Here is a 19032-nt window from a genome sequence, read left to right on the forward strand (position 1 = left end):
CCACCGTGCAGACCCCTTGAGATGAAACTAGTCATCATCCTTGTAGGGATATTCCTCTGGGACTTGCTTGGTGAGCTTCACCCGCATCTCGTAGGCGTCATCCCCGCGAAACATATCGCGGACCCATGTAACCTCCGTCTTCATGGAAACCTGCACTGCCACATCAATTAAACTTGATCAGCGAATGGTAAATGACTTCTGAAACTGGTACGATCATAGCACTGGGATCACAATTCTATAAATATCACATAAGCTGGTAATAGACTGTTTCACTCAAACACTTCAACTAGCAGAAGTTATGTATAATACTCCATACTGCAGCAGGTACGCCACTGGCGGTACCATGCAACAGTGGGTTACAGAGATTCAGCATGATATGCCTTAAGATCTGGATATCAAGAACATGCAATTCTCAAATGGAAATGGTATACTCTTTTAATGCCAGTTTCATAGAATCGAATAGCATGAGGTCAGAGATCCCAGCTCCATTTTATAGATTTATTTATTCTTAAACTGTTTGACAAAAGAAAATTATAAAATATATAGCAGCAAAAGAAGACAAACTATTTCCAGTGCTCCCCTGATAACTCCACTCAACACATTGCAATACTGAAGGCCTTGGCAAGTATCAGGAAGTTCAACAAAATCTACAAGTGGGTTGTCCTCCAATACAAAGTTGCAAGTTGTACCCTCAGCATCCCAATTGGTTACAGTCGCAGTCACACCGAGGAACATTTTGAACCCAAGCTGGTTTGGAAAGGATAAAAAAGGGAGATTGTCAGAGAATAAAGCCATAAGATGGATATGCCGAAGGGGTGACCAGCAAGGGGATGAGTTTGATAGTTCTAGAAAGCAAACAAGTGTTGAACAACTTGAAAATATGGTAGAGAGTCCTGGGCCTTCGATTAATGAACAAGTTGAAATGAGCTTAATGTACTACATATAGAATCTGCAGAAGAAAGAGAAGGCATGGAATGTCCCTGAATGGTGCACAGCTACTATAGCAGTAAAGATTGCTATCAATGGACAGAAAATAGCTAAGTGTCTGCATCTCAAAAAATTGAAACCACTGTTATACAGTGGTAAAAACTGCTACACTGTCGACTTCTGCTTTTTTTTTTGAGGAGAAACCACGTGTTCATTACCCAAGTAGTAACCATAGCATACACGCAGCACTCGCTAGAAGGGTGCAGAAACACAGCTGTCCCAGCACACATTGCAGTAAAGCCCCCAAGAAAAACACATAAAGCCCGGGGAGGCAAAACGCAAAAACACCAAACACTCCACGCCCATCCGCGCCGCCGCCGGAGCGCCGTCGAGGAAGGGGACAAGTCGCCATCCAACCCTGAACCGGAGAGACGCCATCGCAGTCGAAGCCGCTTTGTGAGCCGAAGAAGCAGTCCGCCGCTGGCAGACCCAAAACACTGGGGCGCGTCGGCCGGGGATCCTCCCCACGCTCGCCAGTCCTCGACTCCGTCGTCTCCGTCCGACCACGACGGAGGAGACCACCGAAGCCGCACGCCGCAGACCGCAAACCCAGCACTGAGCCAGCCGTCTTCCCGCACAGGCCAACACCGCGCGTCGGCCAGATCTCCTGTACACATCTCTCCCATCTTCGCTGACGATGCCGGAGTAGACAACACCAGGGAAGGAGCGGGATGGGGAGATCAAAATCTCCTGATGTGGCCGCCGCCGCCTCGCCAACCACATCTGAGCAGACGATGCCTGCCATCGCGCACGCCGGCGAGGCAGAACCTAACCTCACCGCCCAAACAGAGCGGCAGGAATCTACCCCAAAGGCTCCTCGATTCCATCCTGTAGGACGTCGTCGAGGTGGACGGAGCCTCGGAAGAAACAAAGGCCAATGAGACACCGCCATCACCAGAGCGCTGCCTCGGCCAAATCCTAAACCTAACCTATCTACATGCCGGGAACGAAGCACCGGGGTTCCCCTCCCCTCCCGCCGCCGGAGCGGCCAACGGAGGGAAGAGGAACCACCGGGCTCGCCGGCTTTCGACGGTGGAAACGAAGCCTTCTCCCTCTTCGCCTCTCGCTGGAGCAGAGGATGGAGAGGTTGGGGAAACCGTGAAGTGTAGGGTAGTGCTTAGTCTCCGTTAGCATTTACTAAAGAAACGACTAAACAAAACTATGTACCCCCTTTCTGGCCTCTCAAAACATTTTGTCCTACAAGTCTAGGAAATATGAATACATGCAAATAACTTGAAATATATGCATGCATTATTTTTGTGCTAATCTCAACCAAAGAATAAGAAGTTTAGCAAAGGACCTTTGCTATAGTATCACCAGTCTCCTTGAAGTCAGCACAATTTGATACATTTGACTTGGCTAAGAATTCATCGACCAACCGAGTTCCAATATTGTAACCCCTGAAAATTAAAGAAGATATATAACACATAAGAAAGGTTTCCCAAGCAAAGTTAAATAGCGCAATCGTAGTAATAGCCGGTGTAAGGACATATTTATCCCTAAGATGTTTTGGTGATTGATGACAATGCTTTTGCGGACTAATCGTGTGCGTTGAGTGTTTTTCAGAGATTCATTCTTTTGGCACGAGACGATTTCCTCCCCTCGGAGCTTAAAGCGAAGACGGTGTAGTCCTTTCGGATTAGTTTGGTGGACTAGTTTCATAGGGATCACCGTACTATCAAAAGGGGGTCCGTTTTGGAAAGGCTAGGGCGGAATCATCATGTACACTTCCTTTGCCCCTCCCTCCGAGCCTTTCCGTTTCGATGATGGGCTTGGTTCTCCTTCTTTGTGCCCTCTCTGGTCCCTGCGGTAGTACCGCGGGCCAGAGCGGTAGTACCGCTTGGGTGCTACAAGCGTTAGTACCGCCCAGAGCAGTAGTAGCGCTAGTAGCCCCATGTGTGTACTGTCTCTGGTCCCAGCGGTAGTACCGCGGGACGGAGCGGTAGTACCGCATGGGTGCCACAAGCGGTAGTACCGCTCTGGGCGCGGTAGTACCGCTCTAGAGCCGTAGTACAGCGGTGGTCTCGTGCTAGTACCGCCTCGATTCGAGGGCTTCTTTTTTGTGTCGGGTTTTACGGTACCGGCCGCGGCTGTGGGGGGCCGTAGTACCGCTCCTGTGCGGTAGTACCGCCCTCCCTCCGCGGTAGTACCGCTGTGGGCCAAGCGGTAGTACCGTGCTTTGGGGCGGTAGTACCGCTTATAGTGGCAAGCGGTAGTACCGCTGGCACAGCGGTACTACCGCTCTCTTCGGGGCAGAAGGGGGGTAACGGTTGGTTTGTTCCCCCCACTATATAAAGGGGTCTTCTTCCCCAAAGTTACCTCACCTCTTCCCCCAAAAGCTCCATTGTTGCTCCAAGCTCCATTTTCGCCCGATCTCTCTCCCTAGCCAATCAAACTTGTTGATTTGCTCGGGATTGGTTGAGAAGGCCACGATCTACACTTCCACCAAGAGAAATTTGATTCCCCCCACTTATCCCTAGCGGATCTTGTTACTCTTGGGTGTTTGAGCACCCTAGACGGTTGAGGTCACCGCGGAGCCATAGTCCATTGTGGTGAAGCTTTGTGGTGTCGTTGGGAGCCTCCAATTAAGTTGTGGAGATTGCCCCAACCTTGTTTGTAAAGGTCCGGTCGCCGCCTTCAAGGGCACCAATAGTGGAATCACGGCATCTCGCATTGTGTGAGGGCGTGAGGAGAATACGGTGGCCCTTGTGGCTTCTTGGGGAGCATTGTGCCTCCACACCGCTCCAACGGAGACGTACTTCCTCTCAAAAGGAAGGAACTTCGGTAACACATCCTCGTCTCCACCGGCTCCACTCTTGGTTATCTCGTTCCTTTACTTTCGCTAGTTTACTTGTGTTATATCTCTTACTTGCTTGCGTGCTTGTTGTCGTTGCATCATATAGGTTGCTCACTTAGTTGCATATCTAGACAACCTATTTTGATGCAAAGTTTAATTTGGTAAAGAAAAGCTAAAAATTGTTAGTTGCCTATTCACCCCCCCTCTAGTCAACTATATCGATCCTTTCAATTGGTATCAGAGCCTCGTCTCTTTATTAAGGACTTTACCGTCCAAAGAGTATGGTTGACGTCGTAGACGGTGCGAAGGAGCACTCCGGTGAGAAACCAGTCTCGTCTACGGGAGATGGGGGAACCGCGGTCTCTCGTGAGGAATTCAATGTGGCGTTGGACACATTGAAAACCTCCATGACGACCAAGGTCAAAAGCATGTTGAATAAACTCTTAGAAGGGCTTAAACTTACCACCGCACCGTTGAAAGTGGGTGATCCCGCTAACAAGGTGACGGATGCTACCTCCGACAAGGGTGAAGCTTCGAGCGAGAAGGCTCCTTGTTCTAGTGATAAAAATGGGACCGGCATCTTTGCCCATGTGGAACCTCCACCCGTCTACGGTGGACCGCTCCCTTCCACTCATTTGAATCATGCCGGCCCAGCCCCTAAGATTGAGAAGAATGTAGATTTTGATTCTTGGGTCTATCGTTTTAAGCGTCATTTAAATCATGTGAACACTAACCTTTGGAGAATCATTGAAGAAGGCTTTTATCCGCATGACCGAAGTAACTTCACTCCTAGAGAAGTTGTGGATCATCAATTCAATGAGAATGCTCTCTTCATCATCCAAGAAGCCATCCCACCCGAAGATCTTCCTCATCTTCGGCCTTACACCATGGCCAAAGATGCGTGGCTCCAAGTTGTTTCCCTTTATCGGGGAAGCGCAAGCATTCAACGCTCCAACTATGAAGTGGTGCAAGATGAAGCCGACGAGTTTGCAATGAAAGAAGATGAAGAACCTCGTGAGCTTTTTGGAGAGTAACCAAACTCGCGGTCTCGCTCCGAGATCATGGAAGTAAGGACACGGATGACAATTGGATCAAGCGCAAGTTCCTCAAGGCAATGATGCCCTACCACAAAGCCATGTCCTCCGTAATTCGTCAAAGGCCGGACTTTCACACCTTGTCCTCAAGTGAAGTGTTGGATGAGTTTGTGGCTATGAGCATCTTGGACAAGACCGCCGACAATGCGGTTCTTCGCTCTCAAAGAGTTAAGAAGCCCAACCTCGCTCTAAAGGCCAAGGTTAGTATGGAGGAAGAGGATGAAGAGGAAGAAGAGGAGGGCAACCTCGAAGATACGAAGTATGCCTATCATGAACACATGGCTCTTGCTTCAAGGCAATTTTGGAGCAAGAAGAACTCGAGGCCAAACTTCAACAAAAGCAACTCAAGTGGTGCAAAGGGCAAGCAACGGATGAGGACTTGCTTCAATTGTGGCAATGTGAGCCATTTTGTTGCGGAGTGCCCTTACGAGAAGAGGGAAGACAATGGTGGCAAGCTCATTAGAAAAGACAAAGCCAAGTCGTTCCCCAACAAGAGCAACTTCACCAAGAAGACTCCTCCCAAGGCATTGGTGGTTCAAGAAGAGTACAATGAGGATGATGACAATGATGAAGATGGTGAGTCGGTTGCCATGGCCTCCGTTGCTATTGCGAAGACTCCACGGGTGTCTCTCTTCGACTCACCCAATGAGAACATCACCGCCAAGTGCCTCATGGCTAAAGCCACCAATAAGGTAACCTCCAACATCAAAACTACCATCATCAATCATCCTTCTTCGACGGATAGCATTGATGAACATGAGGGGACAAATGTGGAGGAAAATGAGTTTGAGATCTTTATGGGTAAACTCAAGGGTAAATCCAAGAAGCACTTCGTTGCTCTCTTGGAACAACTTGGTGAAGCCAATGACATGATCGAGGCTCACGAGGATACCATCTCTAAGATGGAGGGGCATAGTCGTGACTATGCCGATGAGATTTCGGATCTTTCCAATGCTCTTGACGAAGAGCGTGGTCTTCGTTTGGCTCTTGAGGAGTCATACAACGATGATCATGCTAAGTTAAAGAAAGATCTTGATCATGCTCTTGTTGTGTCTCGTGTGCTAAACTTCGAGAAGGCAAAACTTGGGGTTGATCTTGCTAGACTGAAAGAGGAGTTTGGCATTCTCGACAAGGCTCACAAAGTCTTGAAGGGTGTTCATGCTAGCCTCAAGGAGTCTCATGATCAACTCCAAGTGAAGCTAACAAAGGAGAAAGCCACCTTTCCTCATATGGTGCTAATTGATAATGCAAATGCCACTAATCCGTGTTGTGAGCATGTGCATCTTGTTGAGGAGAATGCTAAGTTGAAGGAGCAACTTGAGAAAGGCCTTGTGTCATGCATACAAGGTGAGAAGAACCTCAACGACCTCTTGAGCAATGAAAAGGAAGTTGTGGCCAAGGAGGGGATTGGGTTCACACCCAATCCCAAGAACAAGAAGAAGAATGACAAGACCAAGCGACCTCCTCCTCTCAAGCAAACTTTTGTGAAGGAGGGAGAGGGTGCTTCCAAGGAGAAGAGAACAAGGCGAAGGGTGGCGGTGTCAAGAAGAGCAATACCACTCCTTCCAACAAAGCCGGCGACTTTAATCCTTCTTATGTGTTATGCCGTGCTAGTGATGGGCATGTTTATGCCAAATTCGTTGGTTCTCCTCATGAGTACATTGAATGGTCTATTTGGGTTCCTAAGACCCTTGTTGCTAACATCAAAGGACCCATTACTAAATGGGTACCTAAAACCAAGCATTGATCTCTTGTAGGTGTTTGCTTCCGGTGGGGGATCATGGTTGCTCGATAGTGGAGCTACAAATCATATGACTGGAAGCAAGGACTTGGTGGTGGACGTGCACAAAATTCCATCTATGCCCACCAATGTCGAGTGGGGTGATGCCTCGTCTTCTAAGGTATTGGGACTCGGCAAAGTCGTCATTTCTCATGATCTCACGATCGAGAAGGTCATGCTAGTTGAGTCCCTTGCATACAATTTACTTTCTGTTCGTCAACTTGCTATCATGGGTTTTGCCACCTTCTTTGATATTGATACCGTGGCCCTCTTGTGGAGCAAGACTCTTAAAGTAGCCTTTGTTGGGCATGTCGAGAACGGTCTCTATGTGATTAACTTTTCGGAGCGACCCACTAAGACCGCGACATGCCTAATGGCTAAAGTTGACGTGGGATGGCTTTGGCATCGCCGTTTAGCCCATGTCAATATGAGATCTTTGCAAAGTCTTCTCAAGGGGGACCATGTCCGTGGACTAACGAATGTTAGTTTTGCCAAAGATCGTGCTTGCAGTGCTTGTATCGAAGGAAAGCTTCATGAGAAGGCTCACCCTCCCACGACTCTTATTTACTCGAAGAGGCCGTTGGAGCTCCTTCATTTGGATCTCTTTGGGCCTCCATCCTTTGATAGTCTTGGGGGTAGAAAGTATTGCTTGGTAATTGTGGATGATTATTCTAGATACACGTGGGTGTATTTCTTCAAGAGGAAGAGTGAGACCCAACAAACGGTCATTGACTTTGCAAATGAAGCCCAACGTCAACACAATGCAAAGATCTTGACAATAAGAAGTGACAACGGCACCCGAGTTCAAGAACTACACCTTGGATGAGTTTCTCAGTGATGAGGGGATCAAGCATCAATATTCCGCACCTTACACCCCTCAACAAAATGGTGTTGCGGAGAGGAAGAATCGAACGTTGATGGATGCGGCAAGGACCATGATGGCGGAGTTCAAGTCTCCATACAACTTTTGGGCCGAAGCCATCAACATCGCGTGTCATGCTTCAAATCGGCTCTATCTTCGCAAAGGCTTGAACAAGACTCCATATGAGATCCTCACCGGTAACAAGCCCAACCTCAAGTACTTTCGGGTGTTCGGGTGTAAGTGTTTCATTCTCAAGAAAGGTGTTCGTTTGTCTAAATTTGAGACTAGAGCTCATGAGGGCATATTTGTTGGTTATGCTACAAACTCCCATGCTTACCGTGTTCTCAATAAGTCCACGGGACTTATTGAGGAGACGTGTAACGTGGAGTTTGATGAAAATAACGGCTCCCAAGTGGAGCAAAGTGGTACTTGTGATGTAGGTGATGAAATTCCTCCCCAAGCCATAAGAAGAATGGGTATTGGATATATCCTACCCATTGAGGAACCCCTTGTGGCCGAAGGAGAAGGACAATGCTCCACTCAAGTGGAGCCATCACCAACCCAAGACCCACACGCTTCCGAAGAACAAAGTGAAGGCCCTCAACCTCATGAACAAGATCAAGGGCAAGATCAACCTCAAGATGGTGGTGATCCACCAAATGATGCCCAAGGTCAAGTTCTTCCCCTCGAGCTAGTTCAAGATCAAGAACAAGCTCAAGACGACGCTCAAGATGATCAAGTAACCCCCCTCACTTCACTTCCGAGGAGGAATTGGAGCGTCGTGCCGCTAAGATCGCTTCCAAGCTCACCACCAAAGGTCATCTCATGGAGAATGTGGTTGGAAGCCTAAGAAAGGGGGTAAGCACTCGTAGACAATTAGCAAACTATTGTGAACATCATGCGTTTGTTTCTTGTGTCGAACCCCAAAAGGTTTATGAAGCGCTTGAGGACCCGGATTGGCTCAACGCCATGCATGAAGAACTCAACAACTTCGAACATAACCAAGTGTGGAATTTAGTGCCAAGGCCAACCGGGAATCATAATGTCATTGGAACCAAGTGGATATTCAAGAACAAGCAAGACGCTCATGGAATCATTGTTCGCAACAAGGCTCGTTTGGTGGCACAAGGCTACTCCCAAGTCGAGGGTATCGACTACGGTGAAACCTTTGCCCCCGTTGCTCACCTTGAATCTATTCGTTTGTTGATTGCTTGTGCTTCTCATCATAATTTCACTTTGCAACAAATGGATGTGAAGAGTGCTTTTCTTAATGGTCCCATAAATGAGTTGGTATATGTCAAACAACCCCCCAGGTTCGAAGATCCCTATTTCCCCGATCATGTGTATCAACTCCACAAGGCGCTCTATGGCCTTAAACAAGCCCCACGTGCGTGGTATGAGCATCTTACGGAGTTGTTACAAGATCGTGGATTCGAAATCGGGAAAATCGACCCCACTCTTTTTACTAAGAAGGTCAAGGGGGAGTTGTTTGTGTGCCAACTATATGTTGATGATATTATTTTTGGTTCCCCTAACAAAGCTTTCAATGAAGAATTTGCCGCTCTCATGACCTCAAAGTTCAAGATGTCTATGATGGGAGAGTTGAAGTTCTTTCTCGGATTCGAAATCAAACAAAGAAGAGAAGGAACCTTCATCAACCAAGCCAAATACACTCAAGACATGCTAAAGAGATTCAAGCTAAGTGATGTCAAGCCGGCTTCCACTCCAATGCCCACCAAGTGCCAACTTGACATTGATCCCAATGGTAAAGCGGTGGATCAAAAGGTATATCGCTCTATGATTGGATCCTTGCTTTACCTTTGTGCATCTAGACCGGATATCATGTTGAGTGTGGGAATATGTGCACGGTTTCAAGCCGCACCTAAGGAAAGCCACTTTGTGGCGGTCAAGCGAATCTTTCGATATTTGGCTCATACCCCAAACTTTGGCCTATGGTACCCAAGAGGAGCAAACTTCAAGCTTGTAGGTTTTTCGGACTCCGATTGGGCGTGAGACAAAGTGGATAGGAAGTCCACTTCCGGAGGGTGCCAATTTCTTGGTTGCTCTTTGGTAAGTTGGTCTTCTAAAAAGCAAAGTTGTGTGTCTCTCTCGTCCACCGAAGCGGAGTATGTGGCGGCCGGAAGTTGTTGTGCACAACTCTTATGGATGAGGCAAACTTTAAAGGATTACGGTGTCATTTGTGACAAAGTGCCTCTTTGGTGTGACAATGAAAGTGCTATCAAGATTTCTCTCAACCCGGTGCAACACTTCAAGACAAAGCATATTGAGATTCGGTATCACTTCATCCGGGATCATATTAGGCGAGGGGAGATCGAGCTCAACTACGTCAACACTCATGATAACCTTGCAGATATTTTCACGAAGCCATTGGATGAAGCAAGATTTCGCGAGTTAAGGCATGAGCTAAATATCATTGATTCGAGCAATGTGGTTTGAACCTTTGCACACCCCTCACATTCATTGTGCTTTCTTGTCTAGGTGTAGGCATGGACGTAGGGGGAGTGTTGTTCTCTCAATGAACTTTCCCTCCCCCCCACAATGCATAAACTGATCTCACTCTTTCACATTAGCCATTTTTGATGGTACTTGTGCTTCAAAGACGAGCTTTGGTCATGGGCCCAAGGATAATTCTTCGCGGTGCCATACCAAGTGACTCAAACATAGGTGGCCTCGGCCACCGCCCTCTCGTATAGAGGCGTGTGTTTCTTGTTCTCTTGCTAGTGCTCTTGTTGGTCTTCTTGCCGGTGTTTCCCGTCTTTCGTTTTGCACCATATGTGTTGAGTCTGGTTTGAGTTGCGCTGGGTGGTACTACCGTTGTGCATGAGCGGCACTACCGCTGGAGCGGTACTACCGCTCCACGCAGCGGTACTACCGCTTATTCGGCTAAGCGGTACTACCGCCCCTCACCACGGTACTACCGCTGAGGGGCGGGGCCAGGGGGTTAAGTCGTGGGCAGGGGTGGTTTCCTCCACCCCATACCCATTTGCTTCGTTCCCTGGTTCCTCTTCCTCTCTCTCCAGCGCCATCTCGCCGCGGGAAGGCTCCGGCGGCCCTCCGTCTCCGGACCGTTCCTCTCCATTTCCTTCGGTGGAGTCGATCCCCACCTCATCCTCTTGCCATGGATGCCGGTATTGCTCCCGTTCCTCTTCTCTTCTTGTCTAGATTTCAGATCTCGCGTTTTAGGGGCAATAGTAGTTGCATCTCTAGATTTTTGGCCAAATCTAGGCTTGAGTAGGTTGGAGAAGGCACCTAGACTCTTTGGATTGATGTTTAGTAGGTTTATTTTTGAATTTGGCATCCCCGGTAGTGCCGGATCTGACCACGGCAGTAGGGATCCGCCGTGCCCCGTCTCGGGCGGTACTACCGCCCATATGGCACGGTACTACCGCTGGAGCGGTACTACCGCTCCACGGAGCGGTACTACCGCTTATGTGGATAAGCGGTACTACCGCTGAGCAGGCACGGTACTACCGCTGGATGCCCAGTTCCATTGTTTCCTACCACATGTTGATCCATCTTTGTTGTGTTTATTTGGTTTTGATCGTTCCTTCTGGTTGTTTCTTGTGTCCGTGTGTTTGGTTCCAGGTGATGAACATCCTGAGCAGCAAGCCCGTCGTGTCAACCCCGGGCGTTCAACGTCGAAGCGGTACCGCTCATCTGAGACTGCAGGTGGTTCTTCCAGTGCTTCACAGCCGGCAGGGGGTGCTTCCTCAAGTGCTAATCCTCCTCGCAAGAAGAAGATTGCCAGCCGACCGAAGCCAAGTGGCAAGAAAGTGACTGAGATGTCTAGCAAGGAATTCTGGGACCGGCGTCGGCGCAACCCCTATGAGGAAGAACAAGAACCCAATCTTGTCAACCGCCCGTTCTGGAACCGGTTTCAGTATGCCACATACTTTGATGTGATCAAGGCTAAGAAGAATCTCTTTGTCAATGTTCATTCCATCAACACAGATGCTATGGAGAAGGACCTTGAGTACTTTGGTGATGCCCTACAGATGTGCTCTCAGTTGAACATTCTCAAGATCATGCAGTTCAACAAGGACTTTGATGCAGATTTGCTGGCACAGTTCTTTGCCACTGTTCACCTAGGGACTGACGCAGACAGGACTCTGACTTGGATGACAAATGGAAAGGTGCTAGCTGTCAAGTGGCAGGCCTTCATGGAGCTGCTTGAGGTGGAAGATCAAGGGCTCGAGACTCCAGTTGGTTTTCGTCCTCACCAAAATGTCACCTCCACTCACAAGCAAGCCCTCTGGCCCTACTGTACTCGGAAGGTCCACCCTGAGACCAGGAAGGAAACCTATGAGTTGTCTACCTATCTGGACATCCTTCACCGTATCTTCCGCGAGACTCTCTTCCCTCGTATTGGGAATCTGGACATGGTACACTCTTACCTTGTGGACATGCTTCTCTTCTGCCAGCGTGAGAAGGACGCAAACACCGGCGAGTCTCTGGACATCTCTCATGTCATGTGGTCTGAGCTTCTGGCGGCTGTTTCTGAGCGCAAGTGCCCAATTTATGGTCCGTTCATCATGTTGCTTATTGAGAGGGCCTGGAGACGTACCTATCCTGAGGAGCAGCTGGAAACTGGAGAGTTGGTCTCTCATGAGATCAAGCGTCTGAGGAAGAAGGATAATTGGGGTAGATCTGGAGCTCCATCTTCTGCTGCTGCCATGGAGATCGAGGACGAGGCTGATGCTGGTGATGATGATGAGGAGTATGTGCCTCCTGGGACAGAGCCTTCTGCAGCTAAGCCCTCTTGGGCAAAGAAGCTCAAACGCAAGATGAAGAAGCTGTTCTGCCTGGAGTCTCATGGTCAGTACATGACTCATGTGGCTGAGAAGAAGGCAAGAGGACGTCACAAGGAGCTGATGCATCAGATGGGTGCGACAGTCACCAGCGGCTCAGAGGGTTAGATTACTGAGGAGGAGGAGTGGATCCAGCAGCACTGTCCGTGGACCGACTCAGATGCCGAGCAGTTTCCGGGCGAGGATGGCAGTGCAGATGATCACGCAGAGTCCTGATGTTCGAGATCCTCAGCATGCTCTCACCTGGAGCCGTAGGCTAGCTCTTTGCCCCTTTTGGTGTCTCGATGCCAAAGGGGGAGAGAGTTTAGGGATTTGCGTCGTTGTGTTGCGAGTGTGTCTTTGCCTTTGTGCTTTCGTTATGTGCTACTTTGTGCTTTGCTTGGTTTTGTGTTCAGTAAGACTTTAGTTCGCGTCATATGGTGTGAGACATATGCTACCCTATCATTATCATATCTTTATCTTTGTCTCTAGTCATTTGATATCTCATGAGTTATATGCTTCATTATGTTATATATCCTGCTATCTTGTTTCTCGCTTAGGTTGTTGGTCTCTAAAATACAGGGGGAGTGTTGATCCTAGTATGTGTGTCGTGCAGCTCAAAGCACCTATCTTGATGGCACACATCTAGGGGGAGCCCGTCTATATTTTAGAGACTTGGGGTCTGCTTATGTCCTTTGTTTTTTTCCCAGTTGTGCAAATCCCGTATTGTCATCAATCCACCAAAAAGGGGGAGATTGTAAGGGCATATTTATCCCTAAGATGTTTTGGTGATTGATGACAATGCTTTTGCGGACTAATCGTGTGCGTTGAGTGTTTTTCAGAGATTCATTCTTTTGGCACGAGACGATTTCCTCCCCTCGGAGCTTAAAGCGAAGACGGTGTAGTCCTTTCGGATTAGTTTGGTGGACTAGTTTCATAGGGATCACCGTACTATCAAGAGGGGGTCCGTTTTGGAAAGGCTAGGGCGGAATCATCACGTACACTTCCTTTGCCCCTCCCTCCGAGCCTTTCCGTTTCGATGATGGGCTTGGTTCTCCTTCTTTGTGCCCTCTCTGGTCCCTGCGGTAGTACCGTGGGCCAGAGCGGTAGTACCGCTTGGGTGCTACAAGCGGTAGTACCGCTCTGGAGCGGTAGTACCGCCCAGAGCAGTAGTACCGCTAGTAGCCCCATGTGTGTACTGTCTCTGGTCCCAGCGGTAGTACCGCGGGACGGAGCGGTAGTACCACTTGGGTGCCACAAGCGGTAGTACCGCTCTGGGCGCGGTAGTACCGCTCTAGAGCAGTAGTACCGCTAGTGGCCCCAAGCCGTAGTACCGCGGTGGTCTCGTGCTAGTACCGCCTCGATTCGAGGGCTTCTTTTTCGTGTCGGGTTTTACGGTACTGGCGCGGCTGTGGGGGGCCGTAGTACCGCTCCTGTGCGGTAGTACCGCCCTCCCTCCGCGGTAGTACCGCTGTGGGCCAAGCGGTAGTACCGTGCTTTGGGGCGGTAGTACCGCTTATAGTGGCAAGCGGTAGTACCGCTGGCACAGCGGTACTACCGCTCTCTTCGGGGCAGAAGGGGGGTAACGGTTGGTTTGTTCCCCCCACTATATAAAGGGGTCTTCTTCCCCAAAGTTACCTCACCTCTTCCCCCAAAAGCTCCATTGTTGCTCCAAGCTCCATTTTCGCCCGATCTCTCTCCCTAGCCAATCAAACTTGATTTGCTCGGGATTGGTTGAGAAGGCCACGATCTACACTTCCACCAAGAGAAATTTGATTCCCCCCACTTATCCCTAGCGGATCTTGTTACTCTTGGGTGTTTGAGCACCCTAGACGGTTGAGGTCACCGCGGAGCCATAGTCCATTGTGGTGAAGCTTTGTGGTGTCGTTGGGAGCCTCCAATTAAGTTGTGGAGATTGCCCCAACCTTGTTTGTAAAGGTCCGGTCGCCGCCTTCAAGGGCACCAATAGTGGAATCACGGCATCTCGCATTGTGTGAGGGCGTGAGGAGAATACGGTGGCCCTTGTGGCTTCTTGGGGAGCATTGTGCCTCCACACCGCTCCAACGGAGACGTACTTCCTCTCAAAAGGAAGGAACTTCGGTAACACATCCTCGTCTCCACCGGCTCCACTCTTGTTATCTCGTTCCTTTACTTTCGCTAGTTTACTTGTGTTATATCTCTTACTTGCTTGCGTGCTTGTTGTCGTTGCATCATATAGGTTGCTCACTTAGTTGCATATCTAGACAACCTATTTTGATGCAAAGTTTAATTTGGTAAAGAAAAGCTAAAAATTGTTAGTTGCCTATTCACCCCCCTCTAGTCAACTACATCGATCCTTTCAGCCGGCAGCAAGCTTGAGAATTAATTCACTAAACCACAGTAGTAGACATATTGAGAATTCATATGTGATTCACTTCCCAAGCATGGTTTATATGTCGGTAAAGCGACCTAAAGCGAGCAACACCCGCTTTGACGCTTAAGTGACGCCTAAGCGCCTAAAGCGGGCATATTTCTAAGTCGCTGTCAGGGCGCCTTACCGCTTAAGCATCGCAAGACGCTTTATAAACAAGGTTCCCAACAAAGTTAAAATACAGCAAACACAGTAATAACTGCTAGCAAGCCTTGAGAGTTAATTCACCACATAAGCTATAAACCAGCAACCATAGTAGGAAATATATTAATAATTCATATGTGATTCACTTTCATGTCCCGCCGTCCCTCTTTCCTCTACAAGTGATGCATGGCTATAATTCTTAAATGTGCTAGATCCATGCTCCTCGATTCAGTTCAAAAGAGGAACAAGTTTGGAGTGCTGGAGTCATTGCAATTGGACATATCTCCTTCCCCCCATTGAACAACGGAACGTAAAATGATGTGTTGCCACACCAACAATGACAACACCAGGAGTTGTATATAATCCGGGTTGGATAAATCTCTTCAACCGAGAAGTTGACACAACATCACTAAAATAACATAATCTTCTGTTCACAGACTCCACGATCATTAGTCAATTAGGGCGAGAAGTGCATAGCTACATCTATTTGGATTCTCATTCTCAGGCTATTGCAGCAAAGTAGATCACTGTAAACCCTCACACGTGATCCCTAGGTAAAAGAACAGCAAATTCCCAGATTCCCACTTCTAGATCTGATCCCTCAAATGGACACCATCAGACATCAGCAGTTTCCCAATTTGCATATAAACTTAAGAGGCAGATGAAGAAAACGGGCATACATCTGATCGAGCTGCTTGTTGACCTCCTCGACCTCTTCGAGATCCGTGAGCAGCTGCCGCACGATGGCGCCTTACGTCAGCGTGTACGCTCGACGCTGGCGAAGAGGGCGTCACCGGACTTGGTGGTCGTGAGAGGCGGCATCGCCGAGACCAGGGCCGGTGGCAGGCGAGAGAGATCAGAGGAGATAACCACTCGCAGAGTCGCCGGTCTCGAGTAGTTGGGTTATAGGCCAGTTTGGGCTTATCCTTTTTGTTTTGCGGTGAAAGTTTGGGCTTGGGCTTGCCAACTGTATAGTCCATCGGCCCCTAAAAGAGTAGAACGGCCCATTCTTTCCCACTAAAGAAAATAAACTAGATGTTCCCTTTTAAAGCAACAATTTTCTTTCCCACTAAAGAAAATAAACTAAAGGTTCCCCACCAATCCCCTAAAAAACCCTAGTACCAAACAAGGCCTAAAGTATGATTCAGAGAACATCACACGCTGGCACACATCCAGATAGGAGGGAAACGCATGTTAGAAAAATCACAGCGCAACAAAAACAGATTAAAACGATGCATTTCGATGGCATTGCCAGGTGACAGGTTTACTGAAGCAGCAGCACCCCCGACACTTAGTTTGCAACTTCTTACCGGAAAACAAAAGACATGAAAACAAACCCATAATGGAATACTTTCTTGTTGCAAACTAACATGAAAACAAAAGACAGTACATTGACTGAATCACAGGAGTGCAGACATTATTAAAACATACTGTAGAAGGCAACAGGGTTGTAACTGAGTGAAAATAAAATAAGGAACTGATTATCATGACAATACTTTCAGCATTCTACATCCAAAATGCCACAGGATCTTGAACGAGTAACGACTTGGTGGTTGCTTTGGGCACTTTGTAGTACTGCGAGTGACAGGTACCGCCAGTCGTCAGTTCTTTACGCTGATCGTCCAGGCTGAGAGAGAATGTTGTCAAACGATACATCCAGGAACCAGGTAGGCTCAAACCAGGATCCCTCACCTCCTTGTTGACACACTGCACGAGACAGAATTTGCTCACGCCTCCCATATAGACAAGGGTAGCACCTACATGCTTATCCATTGGGTCACCAGAAACGAACAGATTCTCCTTGCAGAGATTCATCGAAGGGACAGGGCACCGCCCTTCAGGGGTACCATAGATGGGCACGTCGCAGCAGTAAATTTGACCGAGGGTGTCCGGTTCTTTGGAGAGCCCAACAAAGGCCTTGAGGTGCTGGTCAAAGTGACCCTGGCCGTCAAAGGGCAGAACCCAATTGCCAAGTAGTTTCCATGAATGCCTCTCCGTGTCAAAGCTGAAGGTGGCCTCGGTGGTGTCCTTCTTGGTGCTGATGAGGAAGGTCCGTTCTTCAGGGTGCAAGGAGTAGGAAGTGACGTCACAAACATTAAATGGCTGCTGCTCGAGCTCTTTCCACGACCACTCTTTGCTGGAATTTCGATGCGATACCTTGGCTGAGAGCTCCTCCAAGCAGAGCATCTCGAAGGAGTAAGAGCTCATAGTGAATAGCTTGTTGCCGACCGGGAGGTGGTAGATGGGATGAAAAAGATTTCTCTGCCCAGGGCCAGTGGTGACGCACCGCGAGCGGACGTCCAACATGGGGAAGTAACCTTCCAACAAGTCACCCTCGGGATCTCTCGGATGCATCGCCAAGATCCTGGTGCCAAAGGCTGATGTGAAGTACTTAGGAGATTCACGAGGCGCCACCATGCGGAAGAAAGGCCGAGGAAAATGTGGCACCTTGTCTTGGTCGTCTTGGTCTGAGAAAGCAGTCTGCTGATGGTTCTCGCCGGGCAACAAGTTTACCATGCGGATGCTATATCCATGGCACCAGTCGTCAAAGACAAGGTAAAGTCGCTCAGGGCCGCCGCCATGCTCACATTTCCGCGGCCGCTTTGGCATCCTGTTCTGCCTAATTGCAAACGGGCGGACAAGGTCCAGATTTTTCCTGAATTACTCGTGTTAATTTTAAATAGAAATCAATCAAGCCCAATCATCCTACTGCAACTCAACCCGATAAATCCAAGTATCCAGATCAGAATCTGGGGCAGCGTAGAAGAAAAGGAAATCGCAGGTACGTACCTACAGATCGAAGATGGTGCAGCGGCAAAACATCACGACTCACCAACACAGTGGGCATAACAATTGATTGTGTTGGGAGACTACAGCGGCGGTGTGCGGTTGGGCGGCGGGCTTGGGCGGCGGCGGCGGGCGGGGGAAGCTCGGAAGCGAAGGGTTTGGTGGATTAAGGGAGGAAACCCTAGGGAAGTTCCCGGTGAGGCGGTGACCGGTTGACCTCGTGGGCTGTTCGCAAGGAAAAACCAACTCATGGGTCGTGAGCCTCGCCCTCCCTACGCAGCCCAGCTCCTTTATTTTTCCTTGCTCATCGTAATTTATTGAGAGAAGTTCATGTTACAACTCTGAACTACCACCAAAGTCTAATATACAACCCTGAACTTCAAAACTGTCTGATTTACAACCTCAAACTTCTAAAACCGGACAAGAATCAACCCTACCTCTAGTCAAGCTGGTTTTATCCTTGTTTTGACCGGTTTTGGAATGTTGACCGCATAGTCGGCGGCCAACTCAGCGCCATGTCACCCAGCCATATAAAACCTAGCCCTCTCTCTGTCTTCACCCTTTCCCACCCCTAGCTTCACCCAGTCCAGCCGCCGCCACCCACTAGTAGAAAACAGGGCTTTGGTCTAGGCAGGGCAAGCCCATTAATCCCGGTTCACTCATGAACCGGGACCAATGGGGGGCATAGGTCCCGGTTCATGAGGCCAGGGCGCGGGTCGGGCCTCGGGGGCCATTGGTCCCGGTTCGTCTGAGACCATTGGTCCCGGTTCCAAACACAAACCGGGACCAGTGGGCCTTGCTCCTGGCCCACCACCATTAGTCCCGGCTGGTGTCTGGAACCGGGACCAAAGGTTTGTTTTTTTACCCACTAATATATTCTACAATAGCAAAAGAATCAACTAAAAAGCTTTAATAAAACTCTAATAGGAAAAGGAATCAACTAAAAAGAATCAATAAAAAATAAAATTGATGCAACTTAAATTATATAAAATTTATGCAACTAAAAAGAATCATCTGTAGTGCTTTTCAATTTTATGGTCATTTAGCTCAAAAATACGAGTGAATGCCTAAAAAGAACAAATGAAGTTAGAAAGGGTTGAAAATTGCTGATGTGGCTTTGAATGGTGCATTTTGAACACACAAAGAGTCTGGAGTTCAAATAAGTAAAAAAAATGAAATCCCTTTGTAACAGATGAGTTTTCGTCCAAAACCCTGATACTTCGAAATAGATTGTCCGTTTTGTACACGAAGTGCATCCAGTTTTTGCCGTAGCCCTCTCAACTTTTTAGCACATGCTAGGTGGGTGAAATGATGATACCATGCCAACTTTCAACCTTTTCAGAGATCATTTGTAGTGCTTTTC

At 48.5% G+C, this 19032-nt stretch overlaps 1 pseudogene; it reads right to left on the reverse strand.

The window, feature by feature from the left end:
• Nucleotides 1-27: 27 nt before the first annotated feature.
• On the reverse strand, nucleotides 28-15704 carry LOC123048893 (trafficking protein particle complex subunit 3-like; annotated as a pseudogene).
• Nucleotides 15705-19032: the final 3328 nt, after the last annotated feature.

Source organism: Triticum aestivum, chromosome 2D, assembly GCF_018294505.1.
Source record: "Triticum aestivum cultivar Chinese Spring chromosome 2D, IWGSC CS RefSeq v2.1, whole genome shotgun sequence".
Lineage (NCBI taxonomy): Eukaryota > Viridiplantae > Streptophyta > Magnoliopsida > Poales > Poaceae > Triticum > Triticum aestivum.